The sequence below is a fragment of the Sus scrofa genome, chromosome 6 (genome assembly GCF_054392235.1).
Source record: "Sus scrofa isolate SSC_HxYL_T2T_F1_AM1 chromosome 6, Sscrofa_HxYL_maternal_Yorkshire_Landrace_v2.0, whole genome shotgun sequence".
Classification (NCBI taxonomy): domain Eukaryota; kingdom Metazoa; phylum Chordata; class Mammalia; order Artiodactyla; family Suidae; genus Sus; species Sus scrofa.
The window spans coordinates 40,318,335-40,344,765 of NC_139388.1; positions in this window are offsets into that span (position 1 = coordinate 40,318,335).

A 26,431-nucleotide genomic window follows, 5' to 3' on the forward strand; every position below is an offset into this window, starting at 1 on the left:
CCAGATGCTTAACATACTGAGTGAGGTCAGAGATCAAACTCATGTCCTCATGGATACTAGTTGTGTTCTTTACTGCTGAACCACAATGGGGACTCCCTTAGTGCTTTCCCAATAAATTTTCTGGGCTTCTGTTTCCTAGGGAACCTGACCTAATACAATCACTCTTTGCAATGAAATCGAGGAAAAATGTCTGGAATCCAAGGAGTTCTCTGTTGTATTTTTGGTGCTTCCTTGCTGGTAATAATAATGAACAGGTAAGAACAGTAACTATAGCCCAACAGAACATTATAGTCAGGAAATCAGACCCATTGTGGGAAAGGTTTAGAACATCTCACCAAGGAAACAATCTAGACCAGCAAAACTAAAAAAAGGTGAGGGTGAGGTAAATCTTGATTTGTTGGTGGAGAAGGGAAATGATTTACAGCCTTGAGGCCAGCTGTAGCAGTAGGTGCTGACTTGTTTCTCTTGCAATAAGCCCTTGCAGAATATGACTGCCCACCTCCTTGAAGGAGAGCAATGTGACCGATTGGATTATTGACATCAGTTGACTGAGTGGCCCAGAAGGCAACTGTATCAGATATTTCATATCTTAGATATTGTCCAATATCTTAGATATCATCCAATATCTTAGATATCAGATACTTCAATTTTACCTTGGCTTCTCCTGTGCTAACTTGTTCTGTGTAGGCCTCAAACTGCTGTAACCTGACATCCCCTTTCCTGGGCCAATGCTGCATACTTCTGCCTTTGTTCTGCGGGTTTCTGTAATGCCACTGTTGGAATTCTCACAGTAATCTATTCTATAATCTCACAGGTGCAACCCAAAATTGTGGGGGAGTTAGAGATCATGGGGTCATAGATGGCCCATTGGAGATAGGAATCAATAGATAAATTCTCCCTCCTCTCATGCTCTGAGCAGTTTTGTTTTGTTTTGTTCTGTGTTTCAAATATCTTGTCACTTTATTTTGTTTGAGGAGACACAAAACCATAGTATGCAATTATATAAATTTTCTAATTTAAACAAAGAGAATAGAAAAGAAGACCTGATTCTGATAGAATTAAGTGACATAGAAAATAGAAAAAACTTTTGGGTGATTCAAGACATTCCCACTTTTATTCAATCTTTCATGACAAAGGTAATGAACAATACCATGAATTTACCATGATTTTAGGCACTTTGAAGATAAACTGTGATACACTACAATAAATACTTTAATCTAAGTATTTCTTCAATCACCTAACTCAATTGTGTAATAAGAATAATTTTTGCCTGATTTATTTGGATAATTATTTCAATATAATTATCCTAATGAAAACATTCATAGAAAATCTCTGAATTGTCTTCTGAGTAGATAGTTTGGAAATGCATTTCACAAGGCTCCATGCTTAGTCCATCTTACAAGATCAAGCACCAGCTGCATATTTGGGTTCCTTCCCTCCCTCCTTCCCTCTATCCACCCTTTCTTCCTTCTTCTTTTCTCTCTTCCACAGCTTTCCCTTCCTCTATGTTTCATTTTTCTCATCCCCTACCCCTGCTCCCTGGAATGACATTCTCAAAGAGACTGTCTGCATGGCAGCTTTTTCCACCAGCTCTGCTTTCAACTGAACCAAGGCTAAGACAGTCTGACAGGGAAGTCACTGAACATGAAAAATCAATGGTATAAAAGAGAAGCTAAGTAAATTAGTATCATATAATATGCAATGAAGTGAGTTCAAAGATTCCCCCAAGAGACTCTGGCTCATGTACTTTTGTGGTATTTGCAATGATAAAGGAAATAAGTCTAGGCCAGTTTTGAGAAGCTTATGACTCTTAGGGTTTGATCTTTTCCCCCCATTATGTTGTCATTTTGGCATCACTGAATTGAACAGCCACTTTGAGTCTGTGTAGCCAATTCTAAGTACAACATTGACCCTATTTTTCTTTAATCAAGTTTAAATGATACAAATGGGGGGTTAGCATTCTGTTGTATTTCTACAGCATTTTCCTGCCTGGATAGTGCCAATGAGAAGGAAGAGACTCATCCCTTTGGGTTCTGTCAACTGGCATTTCTGTTTTGTTTTCCCTTTACTATTATTTTATTTTAGAAAAATAAAACAATTGAATAAACAGTGGTTCACTCAGCTTTAGACCAAATGGTGATTAGTGGTGATAACTTTCCTAGGATGGGAAGTTCAAGACTTTAGCGTTTTCTCAAAACAAAGGCATTTGCCAAAATGACACCATTACGCTCTACCATCTTCTCTAGGTACCTACCACAGAACAGGCATGTCCAAATCTGTTTGAGAATTTGGTGAGAATTGATGACAAATCCTTCATGGTACAAAGGGGTCCAAGAAGAGACTATCAGTTGCCCAGGTTCCAGAGCTGGAGTGTGGTACAGATAGGACCAGAACCCAGGTCATTTGTCTCCTAATCCAATTCTCCTTTCATTGTTTCTCTCTTATTTTCACTGCCTACAGTCATCAAATAATTGTTTATTTGCCCAGAGTATCTGGTAGGAAAACCAGATTAAAAAAACAGTTTAGTGTGTAGACCAAATACATTTCCCTATTTAGCATGAATACTCAGATGTATAAATTAAACTGAGGTCCCATGTTTCAGCTGAACTGAAGAGAAATCTGAAATAGAAATGTGGGGTACCTGGCCAATTTTCCTCCATGGACTTTGGGACCCTAGAGATATAGATCAGACTTCATGATTGGGTGGGGAAATAGCTCACATATGCTTAAATTTTCCCCCCATGTGCTCTGGTTTCCTGGAAGGCTTTACAGTATGGTACTGGACAATAGTGTATGGGGAGATGTCTGCAGAACCAATAGTAAAAAGGCTTCTCCCAAAGTGGTTCTATAAGCAGGGGTGGCTTTATCTCAAGTCATCCCTACTCTTTTAGGCAATCTTCCCTGTTAAATTGTGTGAAACATAAGTATTGGTGAGATGATGGGGGGCATGTAAGGGATCCTCCGTGGTAACAGGTTGAGTGAAGTGACTTGAGCCTACTAATATTAATGATACCACTATTTCCTGAGAACACATTATGTGCCAGTCACTACATATACAAAGCACTTCATTTGATCTTCACAATAACCCTATGAGGTTAAGTTAAAAGAGTTATTGACTCACTTTTGCACAGCTGCAACTAACTCGGGGGGAGTTAAAACTCAAGTCTGTGTGTCACCAGCACCCATGCTTTTTTCCTTCCATTAGGTTCTTCTCCAGTGAAGGGATTCAGAATGTGCCACTCCCAAACATGCTGCTTGTCCTATTGATTATATTGAGCTGAAGGCACTTGATACAGGAAGCAAATATGGGAAGGGCTCTCTGACTTCTCATTTTTTACCTAAAAGCCAATCATAAAATTTCCCATGAGAAAGATGCCCTCCTGTGCAAGAAAGAGTGTTTGTTTTCTCCTAAAAACACAAGACTTTTATTAAGAGGAGTCTATTCTTCATTAGATGAAAATACATGTAACTCAAAATACTCACCAAGAAACCCCTCTTAATTGCTAAACAATCACAGATTCTTGGTGGTTCAAGAACATCTAATGGAGTAATTCTCAGCAAAATGGGACACTTGTTTGAAATGAAACCTTTCTCCTTCTAGGGTATCAAAGTAGTGCCAGCCTGGACTGAGGGTGCCATGGCATAACTCCTATACTGCCGCTAGCTCAGGCACCAGAAGCAGAAGGCTGTCGACAGAATATGGTTCTCACAGTTCCTTGGCAGCAAATGTTACTCTTCTTCTTGGACTGTGCTCTCAGAACCAGACTTTTCTTCATCAGGAAAATGATAGATTCTGCTCCACTCACAAACGCATCAGGTAATGGCTTTCATTTTATAACAAGCAATGCAGTGTGCTCACAAGAGCAACTGTTTGATTATGGTTGCAGTTTGTGGAATCTCAGATGGGATGTTGGGAAGAAGCAGTTTAGAACAGCTCATTAAAATATGTGAGTCTTGATGCCAGATGACCTCTGGATTGAAGGAACACAGGCCCTGCAGGCAACCTGATCCTTATCAGCAACCCCACCCCTTGAACCATTGCTATAAGACTCCTCACAACATGTGCCTATTTGGGGACCACTGTTTTGAGGGCATTAGCATGCTGTGGCCCCCTTTCCTTGGCAAAGCAATAAAACTCTTCTTTTCTATTTTGCCACCCATTCTCAAAAAAAAAAATAAAGTTTGTGAGCAAGGAGACAGGGATGTGCATCGAGGATGATTCAGTTCTCAGGGTTGGGAATCAGACATATCTGAGCCAAAACCCTGCTTAGCTTCTTTTTTTTTTTTTTTATTTTCCCACTGTACAGCAAGGGGGTCAGGTTATCCTTAGATGTATACATTGCAGTTACAGTTTTTTCCCCCACCCTTTCTTCTGTTGCGACATGAGTATCTAGACATAGTTCTCAATGCTATTCAGCAGGATCTCCTTGTAAATCTATTCTAGGTTGTGTCTGATAAGCCCAAGCTCCCGATCCCTCCCACTCCCTCCCCCTCCCATCAGGCAACCACAAGTCTCATCTCCAAGTCCATGATTTTCTTTTCTGAGGAGATGTTCATTTGTGTTGGATACTAGATTCCAGTTATAAGTGATATCATATGGTATTTGTCTTTGTCTTTCTGGCTCGTTTCACTCAGGATGAGATTCTCTAGTTCCATCCATGTTGCTGCAAATGGCATGATGTCATCCTTTTTTATGGCTTAGTAGTATTCCATTGTGTATATATACCACATCTCCCGAATCCAATCATCTGTCGATGGACATTTGGATTGTTTCCATGTCCTGGCTATTGTGAATAGTGCTGCAATGAACATGCGGGTGCATGTGTCTCTTTTAAGTAGAGCTTTGTCCGGATAGATGCCCAAGAGTGGGATTGTGGGGTCATATGGAAGTTCTATGTATAGATTTCTAAGGTATCTCCAAACTGTTCTCCATAGTGGCTGTACCAGTTTACATTCCCACCAGCAGTGCAGGAGGGTTCCCTTTTCTCCACAGCCCCTCCAGCACTTGCCATTTGTGGATTTATTAATGATGGCCATTCTGCCTGGTGTGAGGTGGTATCTCATGGTAGTTTTGATTTGCATTTCTCTTATAATCAGCGATGTTGAGCATTTTTTCATGTGTTTGTTGGCCATCTGTATATCTTCTTTGGAGAAATGTCTATTCAGGTATTTTGCCCATTTTTCCATTGGTTGATTGGTTTTTTTGCTGTTGAGTTGTATAAGTTGCTTATATATTCTAGAGATTAAGCCCTTGTCAGTTGCATCATAAAGATCAAAGAAGAAATCAATAAAATAGAGACTCAAAAAACAATAGAGAAAATTAATAAAACCAAGAGCTGGTTCTTTGAAAAGGTGAACAAAATTGACAAACCCCTGGCCAGACTCACTAAAAAGAGGAGAGAAAGAACCCAAATAAACAAAATTATAAATGAAAAAGGAGAAATCACAATGGATACAGCAGAAATACAAAAAACCATAAGAGAATACTATGAACAACTGTATGGCAACAAGTTTGACAATCTGGAAGAAATGGACAATTTTCTAGAATCATACAGCCTGCCAAAACTGAATCAAGCAGAAACAGACCAACTGAACAGACCAATCACTAGAAATGAAATTGAAGAGGTCATAAAATCACTCCCTACAAATAAAAGTCCAGGACCAGATGGCTTCACAGGTGAATTTTATCAAACATATAAAGAGGAATTGGTGCCCATCCTCCTTAAACTCTTTCAAAAGGTTGAAGAAGAAGTAATACTCCCAAAGACATTCTATGAGGCCACCATCACCCTCATTCCAAAACCAGACAGAGATACCACCAAAAAAGAAAACTATAAGCCAATATCATTGATGAATATAGATGCAAAAATTCTCAACAAAATCTTAGCCAACCGAATCCAACAACATACCAAAGAAATTATACACCATGACCAGGTTGGGTTCATCCCAGGTTCACAAGGATGGTTCAACATACGCAAATCAATCAGCATCATACACCACATTAACAAAAAAAAAGGTCAAAAATCATATGATCATCTCAATAGACGCAGAAAAAGCATTTGACAAAGTTCAACATCCATTCATGATTAAGACCCTCGCCAAAGTGGGTATAGAGGGAACATTCCTGAATATAATCAAAGCCATTTATGATAAACCCACAGCAAATATAATCCTCAATGGGGAAAAACTGAAAGCCTTCTCACTCAAATCTGGAACAAGAAAAGGATGCCCACTCTCACCACTGCTCTTCAACATCGTTTTGGAAGTCTTAGCCACAGCAATTAGACAAACAAAAGAAATAAAAGGCATCCATATAGGAAGAGAAGAGATCAAACTGTCACTGCTTAGCTTCTTATCAGCTTCAGGGCTTTGATTGCTTAGTGTTTCTTCATATATGGGATTAGGATAATGAGAGTAACTGTATTATGTTTATTGTCCAAGATAATGCATTTAGTTGTCTTAACAAGTGTTTGATACTTAAGAAATGCTCCAAAAAAGTCTGTTCTAAGCAGGGTGTCATATGATGAAATATATGTTTCATATTCCATCAAGTTTGAGATGGAAAAGGCACTATTATTATTTGTTTCAAATTTTATTGCTGCACCTGTGGCATATGGAAGTTCCTGGTCCAGGGATTGAGTCAGCCACAGCTGTGACATACGCTCCAGCTGTGGCAATGCCTGATCCTTTAACTTACTGCACATAGCTGTGCGTGATTGAACCTGCACCTCCACAGAGATCCAAGGTGATGCACTCAGGCTCTTAACCCACTGCTCCATTATGGGAACTCCACTATAAGTATTTAGAGTTGGCCACAGACATAAACTTATTCTCTCTCAGGGAAACCAGCATGCATATTCATGATGGCTCTGAGAGTGAAGCTGTATGGTAGAGTTTCCATTTGTAGCTTGGAGACAGCTCCAGTATGGTGGATCATCTCACTCCTACCCCTAATGTGTAGCTTTTCTTTGAAATTGGAGTGTAGACACTAGAATTATAGCTTGGATCATGCTATGGATTGAATTACCCCCCCTTTCCCCACCAAAAGATATTTTGGATACCTAATTGATAGTACTGTAATGGAGTAGGACCTGAGGCTAGCCCTTTTCCCACATCTTCTGCTTTACCTAGATAACAGCATCTTATGCACATTCCTGAGTTGTTTTACAGAGGTAAAAATCTCCCACCAAATGGAAGATGTTAACTACTTTATGGCCATGGGCACATGGCCCCCAGGCCTCCTGAACCTAAGGATTGATAATGTTAACACTTGCAACACTGCCCTGTGACCTCACCATCAGCCAATCAGAGAATATGCACAAGTTGATCACATACCTTGTAACCCCCGACCCCTAACTTGGCCTTTTAAAATGCCAAACATTTCTCTTCAGGAACTTCGAGGTTTGGGGGGCCTGAGCCACCATCATGAGTCACTCATCTTCTTGTTCAGCCCTACAGTAAAACTTTTTCTGCTCCAAACTCCAATGTTTTGGTGTGGTTTGGCCTCACTGTGCATTAGGCACACAAACTTGTGTTCAGTGGTAGTACATCAGAATGTGATTATATCTGGTACTGGGGTCATTGCAGATGTAATTAATTAAGATGAAGTCATCTTGGAGCAGAGTGGCTTCTTAATTCAACATAACCACTATCCTTATAAAACAAAGGACATTTGGACACAGACATAGCAGGAAGATGGCTATGTGAAGACAGAGGAAGAGAATAGAATGAGGCTCTCATGAGCCACAAAGCACCTGATGACATCAGAATCTGGAGGAGGCAAGGAAGGGCCCTCTCCTAAGAGGCTTGGAAGGGAGCATGGCCCTGCCAACACCTTGACTTTGGACTTCCATCTTCCAAAACTGTGAGACAATACCTTTCTATTGTTTTCAGCCATCCAGTTTATGATCCCCTTTTATAGCAGCCCCAGGAAACTAACTTAAATCATGATAGTAATCAGCTAACTGGCACCAAACCATTCATCCAGCCCTGCTAAGCCTCAGTACTTTGCCTTTAAAATGAGAACAAAAGACCTCACAGGTAGTGGTGAAAATGTTCTCTGACCTAAGCAGTGCATTCTCCTCTAAGGGAAAGAAAGAGCCCACAGTTTAATCACAGCTGCCTTATAGTATATGCAGCTAGCAAAATGCATAGTAAAAGACATAAAAATGTTGTTTAGTTATTTGAATTGAAGGACTGGCTAAGCCCAGTGGCCAGTTACAGAAGGAAGTCCTGAAGACCTCCAGTGGGTCTCTGAGCCCCACCCAAAGAAGTGTCACTGTGATTGTCTGATCCTGATTCTGATCAGAGAGTGTGGCTCTGAGGCTTTTATTTGTTGGAGGACTAAGGAAGAGCTCAGGAAGGGAGCTTATAAATGCTTAGCCACAATGCTGGTTTCCTTGGCTGCTGGCCTGGGCCATTTGCAGATTTAAAACAGCCAGTGTCCTCAGCTACACCCCAGGGGTTTGCTCAAAAGTGCTGGGCAATAGGACTCTTTATTTAAGTCAGACCTTAAAATTAGGATTAGGAAAATGTCCCGGGGCCTGGGAAATTGATGTTCTCAAAATCTATAGTCATCTTTGGAAGAAAGTAAATGTAGGATGCAAAAACAAATCACTAATTAAAAGAATAAACAAGTATATTTCTTAATTGTAGGATGGAGTTTCAGTCTAGGAAGGCAGAAAGGAACAATATAAAAGCTTTTCATGAAACAGCAGTGTGTACCTGACAGAAGAGTCCCAAGACATATTACTTGGAGAGAGAATTCCAAGTAATGGAATTCCAAGTAATGTTAAAAGTACTCACTAAAGCAACAAATTTGAAAACCACTGAATTCTGATGGAAAAGATAAGTGTGCATCTTCAATCTAACTGAGCATTCACTGTGGAATGCCTCTTTTTCCTAGATTTAGATTTTGGCATATCTCTGACACATAAATAATTTTACCAAAAACCTCACCAATTTGCATACAAAAGAAAACACAACCCCAACAGTATATTTCCTTCTTGCAGAGACTCCTCTTCTGTGACTTGCTTCTCACATTGCAAAGCAGTCCCATTATGAAGTCTCTGTCCTGGCAGTTCTGGGACTTTTACCAGGTAGGTCTGGAGCCAGCCTGTTAGGGAGGCATGAGGTGAGCCTTTGACCTTCTCCAATCTCTTCTCCATATGAAAGCCAGAGGAATCCTTCTAAAATGTAAACCAGGAGTTCCCAATGTGGCTCAGTGGGTTAAGGACATTGTCTCCATGAGGATATAGGCTCAATTTCTGTCCTTGCTCAATGGATGAAGGATCCAGTGATGCTACAAGATGCAATGTAGGTCCCAGCTGCAGCTCCAATTTGACCCCTAGCCTGGGAACTTCTATATGCTGCAGATGTGGCCATAAAAATTAAAAAAAAAATTTAAATATAAACCAGGTCATGTATGTTCCATCTCAGAGTCCTCCCCAGGCCTGCTATTATACTTAGAAAAAAAATACCATGTCCTCACCATGGCCTACCTGGACCTCAGTGGCAGGGCTCCTCCTGCTTTGATGACATCAGCTTTGGCTTTTTATTCAGTTCTACCCGCATTGTCCTTTTTATTCTTTGAGATACCAAGAAGGTTCCTACCTCAGAGAAAAACATTTTTCTAGTCCATCTTCCTGGGATTCCTTCTCCCAGATACTCACATGAACTTTATTTCCTTTCTAGGCAGACCTTCCTTGACCTCAGTTTCTAAAGATGCATTTCCTGCCTCTTTGTCTCCATGTAACAATTATCTCTGCCTGAAAGAATTTAAATAATAAATGCACAGAAAGCTTTATCTCTCTTGACTCTCTGCTCTCTGAGGGCAGGCACATTATCTGATTCCCTATGGCGTCTCTAGTACCTAGGATGGTGTCAGGTGTCTTGTAGGGACCTCTATAGACAATTATGGATAAATGGATGAGTGTTTATATGGACAAATGGGATGTTGGGATGCAAAATCATAGCTTTAAAAAACTGGTGTCTCCGAGAACTTTTGTCACCTACTGTGTTCCATGTAATATTAGGTCTTAATGTGCTAGAAACTTCTGTGACCCTGGCAAATAGTCTTTGCTCATTCATCAGCTTTCTCGCTCATTTGTTTATCATATAAGGATTGTGCTGCTATGATGGCAAGTCTCTGGGGACACACTGGCAAACAGGTGAACTTGGTGCTGGCTCTCGTGGAACACATTAGTGGCATAGTTAGTCAATTTAAAAGACAAAAAAATCAATAAACAAGAAATATTAGGGATTTATATAGGCCATGAATGAAATAAAACAGGGAAATGTGAAAGAGATTGGCAGGGAGTAGGTGGGATTATGCTTTACCCAGGATGCCTGGGTTTGTTCCTTCTGAGGAGGAGGTTTCTTGGACTGAAACTTGAGTGGGGAGAAGAAGCTGGTTCTGTGAATAGGTCCAGGCTGAAGAAAAAGCAAGTGCAAAGGCTTTGAGGAAGAATTAGTCTGAGTATCTGAGGAACAAAGATCAGGCCTTTATGGCCAAAGTATAATTAGTAAGAAGATCCTTCTTCTCAGTGGGATAAGGCCTCAGCAAGAGGCAGGTGTCAGAATTTAACGGCTCTGGTAAGGAGCCCCTGTATGCTAATCTGTGAAATGGGCATAAAAATGCCTGTCTTATAGGTTGATCTAGAAATCAGTTGAGATAATATATGTCATGAACACAACACATGACTGAGCTCAGTGTAAGTGGAAGCTGAATATTCCAGCACTGATTCTAAAAAGGACATATTGGCTTTAGCATTTCTGATAAGTTTTAGTGGCTGGGCTGAGTATGCCCGGACTGCTCTTCCAGCAAAAGAGAGAAGTCTAGATGAGCATTCTCTCCTGAGCCATCCCTACCTACTCTTCCATCTGCCAGTCTGCCTGCACACTTCCATAATGATCATTCATTTTACAAATGGAGAAGCAGACAAGTGCCACCAGGCATGAATATTTCTGCTTGTGACAATCCGCTCTCGGGCCATTATGTAACTGTAGGAATTTTAAAAATAAAATTCTGAAATAATGGTAAAAAAGGAGAGAAAAAAACATAAAAAATCAAAAGTATCCAGTCTTTGGGTGGTGAGAGGGGAACCACATACCAGGGCCTGAAAAGGCTCTGGACTCATCTTGGTCAAAATTTGTCATCACTCAGAGACTCTGACTTCTTCACCCTCGTGATGCTGAACTTTGAACTCAAGCTGAGTGGTTTAAAGTATCTGAGAGGTGGTTTTCAGTCAGGTATCCTGGGCTTAGCACTGCTCTTAGAATAGCACCCTTCACCCTGTCCTCCACCATGCTGCAGTAAAAGCTCCGGCTTCTTCCTGAACTCTATCCCTTTGCCCAGGTGCTCTGGCATCGATTCTGTTCCTGAATGCACCTAGTCTGTTCCCTTCTTCCAGCTTTGACACTTGGCTTTACCTTTGCATGGCTGGTTTCTCCTATCACCCCTAATTCATCCCCTCCCCAGAGAGGCCTCCACAGACTAGACTACATAAAACAGCCATATTCTATCCCCACTTGATTTTCTCCCTGATATTTTTGACATTTTTCTTCTTTCATTCCTTGTTAATTGGCTGTTTCCTCCCATAAAATTGTGTGCTGCATAGGGCAGATTTGCTGATTTGCCCTCCCCCAATAGCATCCCAATGCCTAGAACAATGCCTGTAAGTATTTGTTGAATGAATGAATAAATGAAGGAATGGAGTGAGAGAAGTAAATCTTGAACTTGCTTAGGCAAGCAAACAAAATTATTGTGTATCACATATACTTGCAGGAAAGGTTGAACATTTGAGGCATAGAAGATGCAGAGGGATGGCTTGGACTCTGGAATCAGGGGCTTGAATGCTACCAGAACTCTATATCTCTTTCTTCTTTTCCTCTTTGAGTGTAGGCATCATTCTATTTCACTGTGGATACTTTCTCCACATAGAAATAAGGCCATGGACAGCTACTGAGGTTCAAATCTTATAATATCTGACCCTGAAGAGGAAATTCACCCTCTTATTAAATTTCTTTATAAAATGTCTCAGGCAAGAATCTCTGATTGGCCTGATTCAGGATCAAGGGAGCTGTCTTAGATAGATAAGAACCCGGTGATTCCTACTGTAGCTGGTGGGTAGAGATGGAGTAGTTTCCAAAATGGAGAGATATTTGGAAGATATCTACCACTTTGGGTCTTGAAATGCAGAAATATTGAAAGATTTGATAACATGAGATGGAAATGGGAAGGAGAAAAATTATCATAAGAAAAGCATGAAGAGCTCTTATCACAAGTAGCCTGAAGTTAGGAAAACTGATTGAGAAACTTCTACAATAGGTCAGATGTGAGGCATATTCTTTATCCTGGATTTCTCAGAAAGCAGAATCTGAGGTAAAGTCTCATGTGATTCTGTCTCATTAAGGAACACAGTGCCAGGGAGAGGGAGGGAAGCAAAGGAAGGTGAGGCAGTGGAAAGAGGAGAGCTAAGAAATGGATGTTATTCAATTGTCAACATCTTGTATCAAGACACTGCTCAGTATTGCAGTAAAATATTCCAGGAGGCCATATAAATAATGACTTTTTAGGATAGTGCATCTGTGGCTAGAATAAGGAGAGAATTTATCTGCTGGGACACTTTGCTCTTGGTCAAAGATTAGCCTCATGTGGTAGTAACTTTCCCACACTTCCTGATGGCTCACGTGCAGGACTCTCATACCTCAGCACCAACAAGGAGCCTCTGAGAATGGAGCAAGGCACTCTCAGGCTGCATCCCAAAGACCAGTGAGGTGGAGAGAGGGTATGAACTGAGACATAAAACATGTTTGCAGTAAATCAAAATGGAATGAAGACAATTTGGAAGAGAAGAGGAAGGGTCTGTAAAAATGCTGAATATTGAATTGAATTTATGAACTGATTGAATAGGGGGATTGAAAGTGAATTAAGAAACTGAGATAATGCAAATGTTCTCCATGTTGAGCTTCCCAGGGTCTGGAGGGTATTGTAACTCCTCTTCTTACCCCTGTAATCAACAAAGTATTGATTTCTCTGTATAAGTTTTTATTATAAAACTTGTTTTCTGGCTCTTGGAGCTTCATATTTCTCACCCACTTTGTGAGTCCTTTTCTCATTGACAAGTAACAAAGGTCTTTTTTTTTTTTTCTTTTTTTTTTAGTGGCTGCACATGTGGCATACAGAAGTTCCCAGGATAGGGGTTGAATCAGAGCTGCAGCTGTTGACCTATGCCATGGCCACAGAGACACCAGATCCTACACTGCAGCTCACAGCAATACTGGATCCTTAACCCAATGAGTGGGTTCAGGGATTGAATCTGTATCCTCATAAATACTTGTCAGGTTTGTTATCATTGAGCCACTTTGTGTGTGTGTGTGTGTGTGTGTGTGTGTGTGTGTGTGTGTGATTGTGTCAGAGGAACAAGACAAAGGCCAGAGGAGGCTGGAAGTTGGAGACCTAGGTGACTGCAAATTGGGAACTCCCTATACACTTGCAGAAATAGACTGAAGTTGGCTTTTCCCCAGGGCATGGCACAGAGACTACTTCCACTGTATTTTATAGGTACAGGAGATCTTGGACGATAACTGGTTTGCATTTCTAGTCTAGGGTTTGCAATATTCTATCTTAATAAGAAGCACTACTGTGAACAGCTGTGAGGATTTTTTGCAAGAAATTTCTTAATAATAAAGTACCAGTGTTTGTAAATAATTTATTTCTTGTGTAAATGAGAGCATATTTGAGTTGTCCCCTATAGCAACACTAGTTTCAACCATATGAATTCTGAGTCTCTTTCAGAAGTGTAACTGAACAGGGCCCTGGAGGCTGCTGGGCACAAAAGCCTTTCTGTGTCCCCTGTTTCCCGTTTTTAGGAAATAGGTCTCATTCAGCTTCCATGACCTTCCTGAGTTCCCAAGGGCAGGTTCAGAGAGTTGCTGATCAGGGAAAGAAGAGGATGCAAAGACAAAGGGAGGAAGAGCCAAGAAACAATAGTACAGCCTTGGGGCAGGATCCTGGTTCCCCTTCGAGGGATACACATAACAATATTTTGAGCTCTTCTGCAGAAGTAAAACCCCTAGCAATTGAAAGATGTCAACTGCTTGATGAAGCATTCTTCATTACAGAAAGAAGGAGGACCACCAGAACCAGTCCCAGGGCCACTTAACACCAGCTTTGTAGAATGCAACCTTGCAGCTGCCCTAATCCTTATCTGTGGCCCTATTTTCTACTCCCAACCTCCATGACCAAGGGTTCCTCTGAGGAAAGACAAATGCGTATTTGCCCTCATCCCTGATTCTTATCCAGAAACCTGTTTTTCTCCTTTTAACTATAGCATTCCCCTCAATTCTTCCCAATGGAAGGCTCAGTCTTTAAGGCATTAGCCTGCTGTAGCCTCTTTTGCCTGGCAAAGCAATAAAAACTATTTTTTCCTCCTTCACCCAAAACTGTCTCGCATTTCTACTTGTCACCCATGAACACAGGTTGAGTTTTGGCAACAGAAGTGAGAGAAAGGGTATGGATGAATTGTACATTGTGTTATGAATTGTACAGAACACCCACTCTATCTTGCCTATGTTTCTGACTATGACCCAAATTATATAAACATTACCCATCAGAAGTGTCTCAGCACATGGAGTTCCCATCATGGCACAGTGGAAATGATTCTCACTAGGGATCACGAGGTTGAGGGTTCAATCCCTGGCCTTGTTCAGCAGGTTGGAGATCTGGCATTGCCACAGCTTGGACCTGGCATTGCTGTGGCTCTGGTGTAGGCTGGCAGCTACAGCTCCGATTAGACCCCTAGCCTGGGAACCTCCATATGCCGTGGGTCTGGCCCTAAAAAAGACAAAAAGACAAAAATAAATAAATAAGTAAATAAATAAATAAATAAATAAATAAATAAAATCCTATCATTATCCTCAGCACAAAGGCAGTTTGGGAATAATTTGCCTGGACAGCTGCTTGACTAAAGAAATTCCCTCTGTGAACTGGAAATTGTCACTTGCCACTGCTTGTCATCTGCCTTTACAGCCTATGTATCCTAACTCCCCCCACTTGCCTCCTTGGAGCAATTTTCTCAAGGTTACTTGAGATCCTGTCCCATCCCCAGGCTTAAGTCCTCATTTTGCCCCAAATAAAACATAACTCTCAACTTTTAGGTTGTGCACTTTTAAAGTTGACCCCTCCCAGAGGTGGAAGGGTGGAGGATGAAGAACTCCCTCCCCTTCCTGGATCATTGCAATGCTTATAGCTCCTGGAAGATACAAGGTTAGGAATCTGCACTGGGTAACTGTACATTACAATTCTTCACTGCTATGTGTCTTGGCTTTCAGATGATGTTTAATTGCTATAGCATATAAACTGAAATTGCCCCAATTCTGGAAAAGATGAATGGTGGTAAAGGTGATTCAGAATTCAATTAGATAACAAGTTGGAACTTGTTGCACACACAGATCCATAGCAATTTGTTTATTCTCCTGACATTTTTTGCAACCATTCAGGAGAAAGCCCATAGTCAGAGGAGGTAGCCCAGTCTCTTAAGCCATCACTGCTTCCTTATCTACATTAAGAGGATTGATGGGAGGAAGCCCTGTAAAGATCAGGATTACCCCCAGCTCTACCCAGCACATCCCCACCTGGGGCTCATTTGCATTTCAGAAGCAAGAAAGTGTTGAAGCAGTCAGTGCTTAGAAAGTGTTGAAGCAGTCAGTGCTTATCCAGTCCCAAACTGCTTTAACTGTTCAGTAGCCAGCCAATCCAATTGTGAATCTTTGCCCTTCCACCTCTGAGCTCAGGAGCAGTCAAGTTTGGCTGTGGGCTGGAACAGTCAGTTAGGCCTATTTTTGCATGGGTTTATTTGGGAATTACAATACTCACTCAGTTTATAAAAAAGGATTTTTGAAAGGAGCTTCAAAGCCAGTATTGGCCAAACATTTTCAGTCTTCCAGAACAACTAAAACAGCTCAGGCGACAGATGCAGCATTATTCACAGAAATAATTTCTTCTTTTCTTTCTCCCTCCCTCCTCTACTACATTCCTTCCTTTCTTTTCCTCCCTCCCTCCCTCCCAACTCTTGCTGAAATGCAGCCTCTGTCCACCAGTACTGAAGAGAACATGGAGACAGAGTTTCAGGTGAAGGAAAAAAAAAAGTAGATAGATTTTATTGCTTTGCCAGGCAAAGGAGGCCACAGCAGGCTAATACCTTAAAGACTGTTCCCCCCATTGGGAAGAATTGCAGGAAGTTTTATAGTAAAAAGGAGAGAAACAGGCTTTTAGATAGAAATCAGGATCGGGGCAAACATGCATTCTTCTTTCTTAGGGGGAATCTTAGTCATCCAAGCTGGCATCAGGAGATCTTATGATCATGGTGGTGGTCTTCTGGGTTATTGCCTAGAATAACAGTATTTGCAAAAAGGCATATAAATCAAAGAGTAGAACAAACTAGGAAAGTTTCTGAAGAACATCAGTGCCAATAATCTTTAATCCACAGGCAAAATGTGCCTAATATTTAGCTTATGGGTGATTGCGTTCAGGGTGCAATTAAGCCAGGGAGACACACAAGGAAGGGCTCTAAGCTGTGCAGTTTTAAAGTATTCATTTCTAAAAGAAGCATAAGGAATATAACTTTTCTTTTAGGTACATAAGATATTTAAGCCATTGTGTGTATCCCTTGAGAGGAAACCAAGACACTGCCCCAAGGCTGTACTATTGTTTCTTGACTGTTTTCCCCTTGTCTTTGCATCTCCTTCCTTCCCTAATAAGCAATTTTATAAACCTAACCCTTGGAACTTAGGGAAGGCTCTGGAGGCTGAATGAGGCCCATTTCCTAAAACAAGAAATGGGCCACCCTGAAAGGGTTTTGTTGCCAGGGGCCCCACAGGGTCATCCTTGGTTACACAACTTTCCTCCCAAACTTACCTTCCTTCCTTCCTCACTCCCTTTTTTCATTTACTCAATAGTTATTTGTAGTATAATAGGAGATATATATTTGGTCTTTGTCCTTAGTTCCTGGCACAGAGCTCCTAAAACTCTTGGAATTTCTTTTGTTTTTCCTAACAAGCCCCTTTCATCCAGGCCTGAGTTCATTTTAAAATGGTGATGTGAATGAAAAAGGTTGTCTGCAGTATTAGTAAACAAAGGATATCTCAGCCATCAAGCCACTACAGCCACCCCCAATTGTGAGCCCAGAAGGAACTTAGGATGGAGAAAAACAGTCTGCCTGCTGCCAAACCCTTAGTCACTATCTTCTTAGGTGCACTCTGATGGTGAAACAGAGCAGGACCCTGTGGGGCCTTCCCAGGGCAGGCCCTTCTTCCATATTCTCTGCTTTATCTCTTCTCTGAAGTGCCTAGATAACACTATTTGATGCATATTTCCTGAACTGTTTTGCAAGTGCAAGCCCCACCTCCCACCACACATGCACCAAATGGAAGTTTTTTTTTTTTTTTTTTTGTCTTTTTGCCATTTCTTGGGCTGCTTCCACAGCATATGGAGGTTCCCAGGCTAGGGGTCTAATCGGAGTTGTAGCTGCCAGCCGATGCCAGAGCCACAGCAACTCGGAATCCGAGCCACGTCTGCAACCTACACCACAGCTCACGGCAATGCCGGATCGTTAACCCACTGACCAAGGGCAGGGATCAAACCTGCAACCTCATCGTTCCTAGTCGGATTCGTTAACCACTGCGCCACCACGGGAACTCCCCAAATGGAAGATGTTAACTACTTGATGACTATGAATACTTAGCCCCCAGGCCTCCCAAAGTCTAAGGATTGATAATGGTAACCCCTGTGATGCCACTCTGTTACCTTACCATCACCCAATCACAAGCAGATCACTTGCCCTGTGACCCCTGCTTTTAAGATGCTTTAAATGTTGAGGAGTTTGGGTTCTTGCAGGAGCAAGAGTCACTAATCTCCTTGTGTGTTTCTGCAATAACTCTTTCTTGCTCTAGACTCTGATTTTTTGGTTTGTTTGGCTTCACTGTGTGTTGGGCACATGAACTTGTACTAACAAGGGAATTCAAGATGGAGAAAAGCAGGATACTGGCTCCAGATAGCTGAGGTGCATGGTAAAGGAATTATTTTGGAGTTCTCATTGTGGCTTGGTGATAATGAATCTGACTAGTATCCATGAAGATGTGGGTTTGATTGCTGGCCTTGCTCAGTGGGTTAAGGATCTAGCATTACTGTGAGCTGTGGTGTAGCTCACAGATGTGGCTTGGATCTGGTGTTGCTATGGCTGTGGTGTCGGCCAGCAGCTGCAGCTCCTATTAGACCTGGGAAATTCCATATGCTGCAAATGTGGCCATAAAAAGCAAACAAACAAACAAACAAAAAAGGAGTGATTTCAGTGAGCCCAGACTCTCACATCTTCCTATACATAGAAAAGTGCTAAATTCTTTAATTTGAGATATCTGGTTTCCTTTAATTAACAGTAATGTTAAAGTTCTAATTACCTGATCTTTGTTGCAAAAACTCCTGTATATCCTGGCTCTTCACTTACCTTTTTGGAGCAGTCTTGTAACTGAGAAGAACCCTTTAGGGCCTTATTGGGGCAGTCCCTTCCCCCATATCCTCTACTTTAGCTCCTCTCCAAAGTATAACATGTATCTTGGAGGTTTACAGAAACATCATGACCTGACCTATATGGACAGCTATAAGAACAAAGGATTTCTGCAGGAAGAAGTTACAACAATTAACCACACCGCTCTCTCACCTTGACTTTAAAAAAGCTTTGCATTTTTGCTCAGAGAGTTTGGGATATTTTGGGGACACAAGTCTCCTGTTTCCTTGCACGGCCTTTCTCTGCTCCAAACCCTGACATTTTGTTTTGTTTTGCCTCACCGTGTGTCCGGCACATGGACTTGCACTAACAGTCTCTCAGAGCTGTCTATGTTGTTGTGTTCTGGGCTTAAATTCCCAGGTTTGTCAGCCAAGTAAAACATAATTCTGAACTTTTATGTTATGGATTTTTTTTCAGTTGACAGTAGTTCTTGGAACATCCCTAAATAGCATCAGGATGAAGGCTGGTCTTCAGAAAGACTAAGACTTGACCAGAGGGTTGAAACTTGGCCTCCTGGGAGGGGAGAGGTACTACAGATTGAGCTCAGTTGCCTGTAGCCAATAGTTTAAACAATCATGCCTACATAATGGAATCTCTTAATAAATTCCTAAAGGACATCTTTAGAAGGGCATATTATATGATATGGGGGATAGAGCTAATATTTTATAATAACTGCAAATGGAGTATAACATATAAAATTGTAAATCACTATATTGTACACCTATAACATATAATATTGGATGTAAATTATTATTATTATTATTATTTTATGCCTTTTAGGGCCGTGCCCATGGCATTTGAAGGTTCCCAGGCTAGGGGTCAAATTGGAGCTACAGCTGCCAGCCTACACAATAGCCACAGCAACATCAGATCCAAGCCACATCTGTGACCTACACCACAGCTCACAGAAATGCCAGATCCTTAACCCATTGAGCAAGGTCAGGGATCAAACTCTTAACCTCATGGTTCCTAGTCAGATTCGTTTTTGCTGTGCCACAACGGGAACTCCTTGGATGTAAATTATACTTCAGTTAAGAAAAAGTTCCTAAAGGGTAGAGTTTGGAGAGCTTCCGGGTTGCTGAACACATCAAGGTGTCGAAGACCGATGTTCCTGAAGAGAGTATGGAACCCTGCCCTCCCTCCATCCTCCCCATATCTTACCTTTTTCATATCTATATGGCTGTTCCTGAGTCATATCCTTTATAGGAAACCAGTAAATGTAGGTAAATGTTTTCCTGAGTTCTGAGTCATTCTAACAATTTATCAAACCTGAAGAGGGTGTCATGAGAACCCCCTCTTTATAGCCAGTGAGTCTGAAGTATGGGTGGTCTTGGACTTGTGACTGACATCTGAAATAGGGGCAGTCTTGTGGGACTGAGCCTTTTAACTTGTGGAATCTGGTAGACAGTAGCAGAATTTAATTGAATTGTTGGACACCCAGTTGGTGTCAGAGTCTCAGAGTTATTTATTTAACATCTAGTGTGTCTTTGGTGCTATTAATATTTTGAATGAAAATATGCATGAAACCAAACTCCTACCTATGGTGGCTAGCAATATTGAAAATGCTGATAGAGTTTAGAAGGTGTTTTTTTTTTTTTTTTTTTTTTTTTTTTAATGTCTGCATCAGGGAAGGTTTCACTCTGGAGGTACTATTTGATATTAATGAAATTCTGTCTAGAATAGTTCCATATAGAGGGAAGACCACTTAAGCAATAATACCAGCTTTGATGAAACAAAGCGATTTCTCTGGAGAAATGCCATGTGCCTAGTCAGTGGGGAGAAGTGACATGGGAAGTGCCAATGATATAGATGGGGCCTCATGAATCAGGGGCCTTACATACCAGGTTGACCGTTTTGGACTTTATCCTGGGAGTAAAGAGAATAGTTAGCAGGCATATTTGGACACCATACCAGGTAACTTAACCTTGCATCCTCAGCTCACTTCTTTCTCTAGCTATTGTTGCAGCATCTAGCCCCTCTGAGGTATAAATAGCCAGTGCTTTACCTTGCCTATAGCTACATATATTTCCTCTTTTCCTCAGTGCTTCTTATGAAGTGTGTAAGATCCACAAAGTATGCCTGGGTATGACCTGAATGTGTGAGGCAGTTAACAAACCCATGGGGTGATCTTTGAACAACAGGAGACTAAAGACAAATTGCTTTTTATGTCCTTTGGCTGGAATGAGTTAAGGTATATTCTAAATGGCTCCTCAAATGGGCTTAGCAGAACTGATCTACACTGGCTAACCTTCACTTCCTGCTTTGTCCTTCCTAGTGCCACATGCTTCTTCTCCAAGATCATATTCCAATACGTACTTATGCATATAAGCTTCTCTGCTTTCTGAGGGTGCTGCTGGTAGGTAGGGGCTCATGTTATGTAGGAGGATACTGAAATAGTCCAGATAAGAGTAAGTAGACTTGGTCAACTTGGAAGGGGAAGGAGTGGGATATTATATATTTGCATTGTTTGGAGTCAATACTGAAACAAACCAATATTCACTATTAATGATTCTAGAGGAAAAGTGAAGGTGAAGCTACTTGCAATTGTCTGAGAGTGGACGATTCATTGCCTGTGCCACACAGGCCTATTTAAGTAGTCTCTCCTGTGCCCAGATGGAGAAGAATAAGACACTTCCTGCTCTTGAGCCTACAACCTTCTGGGACAAAAGTATACCGACAACTTGAACAGGTCAGGCTTGGCACAAGGAGAATGAAGAGAGTGGAATACGTGACCTCTATTTAGATATACTGAAGTTGTCTCCTGAACCCCTACCATCTATTACCATGATCCTTTGATCTGGAAACCAATCACTTTTCTGGGCTTACTCCTTGACAATTCAGTGTAGTTCTGTTCCCCTCTCCCCTATACAACCATGTCTGGGCTTTTGCCCATGCTGATCCTTCTTTCTGGAAAGCCTCTCTGTCTCTCTCTACCTGTTGATATCCTATTTGTCTTTTAAGTTTTCACCCAATTGTTGCCTCTTTCATCAGAAAACATTAGTGGTTCCCCCACCTGTAGTCCCTGAGTTATAGAGTGTATCACGTTGTGCTTGGTGTTAGAATTAGCTGTTGACACATATATCTTTCTTCAGGAATGTATGTTGAATTTAATTTAATAACATAACCTTGACTCATCCAATTTTGCTTTTTTTTTTTTCCTTAAAAAAGGCTGCAACTGTGGTATATGGAGGTTCCCAGGCTAGGGGTTGAATCAGAGCTACAGCAGTGGTCCACAGCCATGTACACACTGGATCTGAGCTGCGTCGGCAACCTATGCCATAGCTTGCAGCAATGCCAGATCCTTAACCCACTGAACAAGGCCAGGGATTGAATGTGCATTCTCATGGACACTCTGTCAGGTTCTTTACCTGATGAGCCACAACAGGAACTCCTAATTTTGTTTTTTAATAGTGAAGAGCAGAGGCTAGCAGAAGCAACAACAGTGATCAATTACTCTCCAGGGGAGTACAGTAATTTGTAAGTGAGACTGCCATTCATGGGGAAAGCATGAAACGATATTGCCTCACCTTCCAGTACATTATCTTATAGGACTGCTTAGGACCGAAAATGGTAAAAATCTTTCTCCTATACTTAAAGAACTGATTTTGTTGTTGTTGTTGTTTTGTTTGCTTTATATCATTTCGGAGCCAAAGTCCAATCACAGAGTTTCTTCCTCTCCTGCTTTCTGCCACTGCAAAAATTGCTGCAGCCTTCATTGGAGTAAGCAGTCCAGCTTCCAGAACTCAGGTGAAACTCCTGGGCTTTATTCAGCATGAACATTACTAACAGCAATAGCCAGCAATTACTAAGCAGGGCTTCTGTGTCAGGCACTGTGCTAAGTTCCCTGCAGGCATTTCATCACCCAGGAGGTGCTGCCATCCCTCTTTTAAAAGATAAGAACAATAAGACCCTGTGAGTGAAGTTGTTTTTCTGGACTTAAAAGTCTGGGCTGTGTGGTTCCAGCTTGAGCTGGGTTTCTGCATTAAATCTGAGCCAGAGTTCAGAGTCTTCATCCTCTAATAAACATTAACTTAGCCCACAGAAACTAGCTCCAGGGACCAATCTGGGCATCTCAGGAAGAAACAATCACAGTGCAGGGCTCTTTAGGACTTGCTTTGAAGTTCTAATATGTAAAGTTCTTTATGCTTTTTTTTTTTTCTCATCATATCATTTATCAACAAAATTAAAAAAAAAATTCCTATTCAGAACATAGAGGCAGAAAAGCCAACAGAACATTTTTGTCCTTAAAAATAGTTTTCTAGGAGTCCCCACTGTGGTGCAACAAGATCAGTGGTGTCTCTGCAGTGACAGGATGAAGGTTCAATCCAGGGCTGGCACAGTGTGTTAAAAGGATCTGGCTTTGTGCAGCTGTGGCATAGGTTGTAACTGTGGCTCAGATCTGGCCCAGGAACTCTATATGCTGCAGTGTAGCCAAAAAAGAAGAAAGAAAATGAAGTCTTCAATGAGACAATAGTTATAATGACTATTCCATTTTTTTTTTTTTTTTGCCTTTTAGGGCAAAAAAAGTTGATCACTCCTATATCTATCTTCCATTTTGCCTAGCATAGATATTAGCCTTCATTATTCGGCCTTGCAAACATGTTTACATGTTGTTATTCACTATGACAGTGTTTGCTGAACACCATTTGTGTTCAACCTTCATGATTTTTAAGATACCTGCATTACATTTGTCCTATTTCTTTCCTATTTCTTTGTATTTCTTTAGGTTAGTCATCTTTAAAATTTGCCAGGAAGCTTAAAATCACTTCTATTGGTGTTACACCAGTGATACTTGCCATAGAGATGGTCAGACTACAGTTTTCAGTTCCTGCATAACCCTGCTGCTTGTCAAAGTCTAGCAGCCTGAGACCTGTTCTTTATTTGAGATTAATCAGAGATGGAAAGATTTGAAACAGACTGGAACCAGAGTGAGACTTCCTTCTAAATGTAATCCAAAGAACTGAAAGTGGGAGTTTCTGCTGTGGCTCAGCAGGTTAAGAAACCAACATAGTGTCTGTGAGGATGTGGGTTTGATCCCTGGCCTCACTCAGTGGGTTAAGGATCCAGCATTGCTGCAAGCTGCATCATAGGTCCTGATGCATCTCAAATCCAGTGTTGCTAGGCCATGGCTTAGGCCAGCAGCTGCACCTCTGATTTGACCCTTAGCCTGGAAACTTCCATGTATGGCAGGTTTGGCCCTAAAAAGATTAGGAAAAAAAAAGAATTGGACAAGGAGGAATTTTTCACTGTGTGATGATCCTACTTTATGTTATGTTTGTGAGTCACCTGAAATCCTCTCTCATTCTAATCAGGGCAGGGTTTCCAGTGCCTCACAATTTGGGAAATGCTGTCCTCTGGCCTGGCAGGGTCCCTGGAGGGTAGGTTTTATTCAGCTCTGTAGTTCTCTATACCTGGCACATATTCCAAGTAGAATAAATATCAGTATCATCATACTATATGAATTCACTGAAGTATGCTGTGTTTTAAGAGGTCATCAGCAATGCCTGGAGAGAGTTTGAAGTTGTTTGGCTCTTCCTTTTCCTGCCGGGTAAAAATCAAGACATGTCTAATAAATATATCAAGACATATCATAAATACACATTTACTATGTGTACACATAAAATTATTTAACCCTTTAAACCACCATGAGAGGTAGATATTCTTATCAGACTATATGATGAGGAGGCTGGAATTTAGAAAAACTTAAATTTATTCAAGGACACAGAGCAATAGGCAACAAAATTAAACTGTTTATCTCACTCCAAAGCCCTTACTACTTCTCAAACTTCCTCTTAACTCTTTGCATAAAGAGAGATTTAGAATCTAGAGAGCTGGTTTATGATTTAGAATGCGACCATCTTTGGAGGGTTTTTATCCTGCCTAACCTGAGTCTCAAGCTAAATGGTGAGCAGATGATTTATAACACTGTTTTCTCCCCCCACCCCCAATAAAAATTTCAGTTTTACCTTAAAATATTTCTCCATGGTTCCTGCCATAGTGCAGTGGGTTAAGAATCTGAATGCAATGGCTTGGGTTGCTATGGAGGTTTGGGTTGGTGTGGAGGTATGGGTTCAATCCCTGGCTTGGTGCAGTGAGTTAAAAGCCTCTGGCATTGCTGCAGCAGAGGTGTAGGTCTCAAATGCAGCTCAAATTCAGTCCATGGCTGGGAACCTCCATATACCATGGTGTGGCTGTAGGCATATATATTTTTTTCATTATTCCCTCTGCCTTGGATACTATTTTTCCCTACATAAACAGATCAAAGCCATACATACTATTAGTCAAACTTCAGCTCAAACACCACCTGCTTTAAAAGGCCATTAAAAAGTCAAAATGATATTATTTTGAGTCTATTCTCCCATAGCATGTCACTTGTTCTTCCACATGGAGCATATCACAGGCTGCAGGTCCAGGTATCTGCCCATAGTAGGCATTGGTATGACTGTTAAATGGAATGCAACCAATGGAATAGAGGGTTTTCCATAATAGAGACTGGTTGAACCTGATCATATGAAACTATAGGGACAATGGCTTATACAGAATGACACAGACTTTGGTGCTGCTTTGTGGAATTGCACTTGTTGAATGTATACATTTTTTAGAATTTAATTGAATAATTTTATCCTTGTCAAATCTAATAATAATAAGGACAAATAATTGGAATTGGCATTTTGAATATCTTTATTTTTTATTTCATTTATTCAGTAATTGTTTTTTATTGTATTTTACAAAAGTAATGGTTCATGATAGATTGGAAAAAAAGAACTAGTTCTTTACCTCAGATGGTTTAAGAAGCCAAGGAGCTCCTGGGAAAGATTTTCCTCCCTTAGAGGAAGAAATCCTTCTTCTTTGTGTCTTGTCTACACAGGATGCTAAAGACTGCTGCATTCATCCAAGTGACCAAGTGAGAAATCCATGCTGTTGTTCTGGGGTGTTAGAGCATAGAGATGGGGCTCTAGCATTTTTTGGTAACAATATTAGCTACATTTTATGAGTACTAACTGTATACCTAGAACTTGCTAAATGATTTATGTAGATTTCTTCATTTAATGCTCATAACCCTGAAGTGCTGTTTACTATCTGCTATGGACTGAATATTTTTGTCCCCCTAAAATTCATATGTTGAAACCTAATCCTCAGTGTGATAGTGTTGGGGGGTGGGGCCTTTGGGATGTAGAGCCCTCACTAATGAGATTAGTGCTCTTATAAGTGATGCCAGAGAGTTTTCCCACCTCTTCTACCATGTGAAGACACATTGAAAATACAATCATCTATGAACCAAGACACAGGCCCTCACCAGATATCAAATGTACTGGTGTAGTTGCTGTGATGGCACAGTAGATTAAGGACCTGACTGCAGAGGCTCAGGTCAGTGCAGAGGTATAGATTCAATCTCTAGCCCAATAAGGTGGGTTAAGGATCCCTCACTGCTGCAGTTGTGGCACAGTTTGCAGCTGCAGCTCAGATTTGATCACTGGCTGGGGAACTTTCATATATCATGGGTGCAGTGGGAAAAAAAAATTATATATATCACAACTTTATTTTATTTTACTTTTAAATTGCCATTTCACAAATGGTGAACCTAACTCTCACAAGGTTGAGACTTGCCCAGAGCCTCATAGCTATTAAATGATAGAGCCAGAATTTGAACCCAAAGGTTGACCAACCTCTCATCATATTTCTACTCTGAAAGGTGGCAGATGCTAAAATAGCAGAAATGCCAGTGTCTGGCAGGCCAGGTCTTAGAAATCTACAGTCAGCTATGCCACAAGACTGAATAATAATTCAGGGAAAGTCTGCAGAGATGCCTAGATAGCTCTTGATTGGAGGGAATGGCCAGGTAAAAAATTAGAATCCTGCATGGATCT